Source organism: Colias philodice, chromosome 16, assembly GCF_061535455.1.
Source record: "Colias philodice isolate Cphi_HAF_F1 chromosome 16, ilColPhil1 Martin Lab GWU primary, whole genome shotgun sequence".
Classification (NCBI taxonomy): domain Eukaryota; kingdom Metazoa; phylum Arthropoda; class Insecta; order Lepidoptera; family Pieridae; genus Colias; species Colias philodice.
The window spans coordinates 10,288,272-10,293,145 of NC_143101.1; the positions used below are offsets into that span (position 1 = coordinate 10,288,272).

At 30.2% G+C, this 4,874-nt stretch overlaps 2 non-coding genes across 2 annotated transcripts; both read left to right on the forward strand.

Annotated features, from left to right (window-relative positions):
* Nucleotides 1-233: 233 nt before the first annotated feature.
* TRNAW-CCA (transfer RNA tryptophan (anticodon CCA)) lies at nucleotides 234-305 on the forward strand. Its single transcript has one exon. It is a non-coding gene; the product is annotated as a tRNA-Trp (tRNA).
* A 309-nt stretch (nucleotides 306-614) lies between these two features.
* TRNAW-CCA (transfer RNA tryptophan (anticodon CCA)) lies at nucleotides 615-686 on the forward strand. The gene has a single exon. It is a non-coding gene; the product is annotated as a tRNA-Trp (tRNA).
* Nucleotides 687-4,874: the final 4,188 nt, after the last annotated feature.

A 4,874-nucleotide genomic window follows, 5' to 3' on the forward strand; every position in this document is an offset into this window, starting at 1 on the left:
CATTATTGGTTGTTAATAACATCCAGAAATACCCAAGAGTAGCACCTTTAATTAAACAAATATTATATGCAATAGCCTTTGTTTGGCTTCATGTTTTTTTATTGCTTGTTTTAAATAAAATACTGTGTATTGATTATCTTTCCTTCCCTTGAATTACTCAAAATAATTTATATTTTATCTACTAAATTAAATAAAAAATAGATTAGAGGGTAGATTTAGATACATATTACAACGACTCCGTGGCGCAACGGTAGCGCGTCTGACTCCAGATCAGAAGGTTGCGTGTTCAAATCACGTCGGGGTCAAATCTTTCTTTTGTATTTTTACATATTTTAGAAAAATACTAGCTTTCCGCCCGCGGCTTCACCCAACTAAGCAAAATCGTCTATTATCATTAATTTTATATCTACCAGTGACTATCTAATGCGTTTTACGAAGAAAACTCATTTAAATGCGTGCAAAAATTTGGCACAATTTATCACTATTTTAGACAGTTTATAAATACCTAGAAAGATTTATTACAAAGTATGTATAGATAAAATTATCTACATACCCATACCCATAGATAAATAATAACGAAAGATAAAATCTATAATTTCAATTGAAATCACAACGACTCCGTGGCGCAACGGTAGCGCGTCTGACTCCAGATCAGAAGGTTGCGTGTTCAAATCACGTCGGGGTCAAAAGTATGTAACTCTTTTGATTTTTTTTTTATTTTACCAATAATAAAAAATATATTTTTTTCAACAATTTAAAATAAATAAATATTACATTTACATAATAATATATTAAGCTTTAAAAGCTCCATGGAAATAAAAACTCGTTACAAGATTCTTTCGTTGTTTGAAAAAAAACTTTTAAATTTTAATGATACGGAAGAGGATTTGATGTATTTTATTTCGGAGCTTATCGAGAATAATATTATTTCTATGTTATTTCGTTGTTCACAAAATATGCGAATTGATTTGCCTTTTAACGAGCTTTTAACGGATTTACTTATAAACCTTACATATTTAAATGAGTTTTTTAATAATGTTTTAATTCCCCATATTTCTTTTTATATAACCAAAATTTTATTTCTTCATTTGCATTTTTAATATAAGTACCAAATTATAAAGAGAACTTCTTTTTTCAAGGTACTTTAATATCTATTAAAGATTAAGATAAGATTTGATACACAAAAATGGCCGATGGAACCCCAAATGAAATAGATTTTAGGTACCTATACAATTTTATCCTGGATATAGCACAGATATTTCATCTGGAAGCTTATGTAAATAATAATAAACTCATAAAATTATTGTATTGTTATTATTTTGTCACCGAACCTCGATATACTTTTAAATAAATACATATATTTAAAGTCGAAAGCGAGTTAAATACATATATTTAAAGTCGAAAGCGAGTCTAACATACAAATATGACAGGTTGGCTTGGTTAGTAGAGGTCGTGGGTTCGATTCCCATCCGGGACCAATATTTACGTGATGAACAAAGATGTTTACTCTGTGTTTGGGTGTTAATTATCTAAATAAGTATTTATTTAAAATTATATATTATGTATGTTATCAGCCATCTGGTTTCCATAACACAAGCGAAAGCTTAGTATGGGATCAGATCGTGTCGTGTGTGAAAATTGTCCTGAAATATTTATTTATTTAAACATACAGAACTTTTTATTTAAACAAACTAATAGAAGCGTGTTAAAAAGGAGAAAAACGAATATATAAGAAATTGAATTGACTACAACTAAATTACAATTAAGTTCTACAAGGCTGCCGAAATTTACTCCAACTGAATTGGAACTAAGCAATCAATAGTACATATTTCACGAATAACATTTAGCATCCCGCGGGCATCGTACCCGCGACCGCAACGCTATTAATTCCCTCAAATGGTTTCTAGTTTAGTTCCTAATGGCTCAGTGGTAACGCGGGTTCGATTATTGTTTAAGCTAAGCTAATATTGTCCAATATAAATTATAATTCGTATTATTAATGACGGTATACTATACCTATATACGAATTTAAATACATATCATACATATCCTTGTATGAGAAATACTGAAATTTATTTCATTAACACAATGGTTGAGACCGCCTCCTCGGTACAATGGTTGACGTGTGAGCGTAACACTATGGCGTCCTGGGTTCGATTCCCGGTGGAGACGAAGAAAAAAAAATGTCTCGGTCTGGTAGGACACAGAAGGCTGATCACCTACTTGTCCCTAAAGAAAATCGATCAGTGAAACAGATGTATAATGCATCTGCCCCTTACCCCACTAGGGGACATGGCACTTCACTTTTAATACTGTGGTTGAGACAGTAGGTCCCATACCCCTTATCATAATTAAGTGGTAAGAAAAATTATTCTTCCTTTCTATATTACTTTAAACATAATTTATGACAGAATTACTGTTAGTGCAGAAAACGTAGGTATGTACTTAATCGATACATTAATTAATTACGTGAAAGAAAACCTTGATAAATCATTTTTGTCTACCTTGATAGCCAAAATATATCTTCTAGAAATTAATGCAAAAACTGTTCTTTATTATTTGAATCAAAAAACTCGTTTGAATAATATTATTTATTCAGTACCAAAATACAAATATTCGAGAACAGTCAAAAAGCTCAACCATTAAACAAATCAAAAGAAAAATAATGGTCAAACCGAATCTAATTCGCAAATAAAACTCATTGAAAATATAAAAGTTACCGACTCAAAAGTTAGGAAAGTATGAGTGGGTTGTGCTCAGATTCTTGAGGACACTCAATGCGATAGAAAGTAACAAGTAAGTTGTTTTTAAATTTTAATTGCTTTATCTTATTGATGAAATATAAAGCTCTGAATTTCGTAAAGCTTTTTGTTAATAGCGTCATATTATCTGTACTGACATTATAATGTGAAATTAACTTTGTATTTTTAAGCCTTAAGCTTAAACTGCTGTACCGGTTTGGATCACCATAATATTTGTAAAAGTATAGAGCCTTCACTCGTATTTTTCCAAAATAAAAGTTACCGAAATCAAAAAGTTCAGCTGATTTGGAGATTATTAAATAGGTACATAAGTATTTTCAATAAAAAAAATATATTTTTATTATACTTTATTTATTTACGTATTGAATATTGATTATAAAGGTAAGAATATCCCTGGTGTTCTACACAAACATAATGAACCGCAAAACATATACACACATACAAAAAACATATAACCTCCCCCATACTGGAAAACTTTATATGTATAATTCGTCACCGTCACCGTCACACCCTTAACCATTGTCTAATTACCTTTCTTGCGACTTTGCCTTACAAATAATTATTTTTATTACCCTTACATTTAATAATCAACTCTACCCCCAAATCTTAAAGCTCAATTCACAATGAAAGAAGGACATTTTCGCAAAGAAATAATTAGTTGAAGATGTCTAATAACAGGGAAATGCCATTATCATGTCAATTCTAGGGTAATTGTTTGATATATTTTGACTTTCTTATGTTTTGTTAAATATCTAAATGATGTAGAATTGTTTGTTTAAATAAAATACCTATGAAAACAAGAGCTTTTTTGATCGCATAAGCACATAGAGATAGCATATTATATTTAAAGTTATTCTAATATACTATTATATTAAATATACCCCAGTCCCCAGCCCAGCAAAATCTGTGTAGAGCCGAAACTGCTTTGCCGATTAAAACAAAATTTAACGACCTTTCATCTATAAAAAAACACATACAACTTATTTAACAAATCATTGATACGATCACACTAATACATATTGTAATACACGCTAGTACTCATTATTATATTATTTACTCATGAGACAGTGTAATATGTCCCATATTATATTCATTTTAATACACAAAGCTATACATTCCACTTCTACGAAATCTTGAATCCAAGGCAATACATATTAGAACTACTACAACTGTAAACCAACTAAAGGTGTGAAATAACACTATAGTATTCAATATTCATGTACCTACTAAATCATTAAACTGAATCTTAAGTCCTACATCATTTAAATTGAAGCCATAATCGTATTACGACGATGTGCTTAGGGCGGGTGCACTATGGAGAGTAAGTTTATCAACCAGCATAATATTGTTTATTATATATGTATGATATTAATTTTGTAATTTCCTAAATTACCTTTTATATCAATAATGATAAGAGCATAAAGTTTTGTTTAGCTATAGGATTTATAAGGGTAAGTCATTAAGGTGCGATGTGTCGAGAATTTAAATATATTATCGTATACTTACAGTTATTTTAATTTTATAGTACTCTTTTAACAGGAGGAATGTAGTCAAGAAGGAATGTAGTGTAGAATTAATGTATTTGGATAAATTACAATACTGAAAAATTGTGCGCCTGAAGGTTTTAGCGTGGCAAAATCCATAAAATGCACTTTATTGTGCAAGTTTTACACACATTTTCCTTTGAGAATGTAACTCGTTATGAATTCTTATATGGTCATTTAACATTTTTTAATTAAAACAGTCAACAAGTAGAAAAAAAAATTATAATGACACGCGTCCTTCGCCTCACCATGGCGACACACACTTAAGACGGCCAGGCCATCACCTCTTTAAATTGATAATAAAAAATATAAACCTTTATACTATTCAATTATTCATGTACCTACGTTCTCAATAATAGGAAATATTACACTCAATGTGAACTCCCGCTTACAAAAGACATTAAACTGTATGACGAAATAACCAATATTGTGCGTAGTTCAAATGAAAGGGTTCATTGTATACGCGTGATAAACTAAAAAACTTGATTATAATCTTTAAATCATCATACATTGCTGCATCTCCAAGCATAAGATTACACAGTCCAAATAGTAATGCCGCAATGGATGT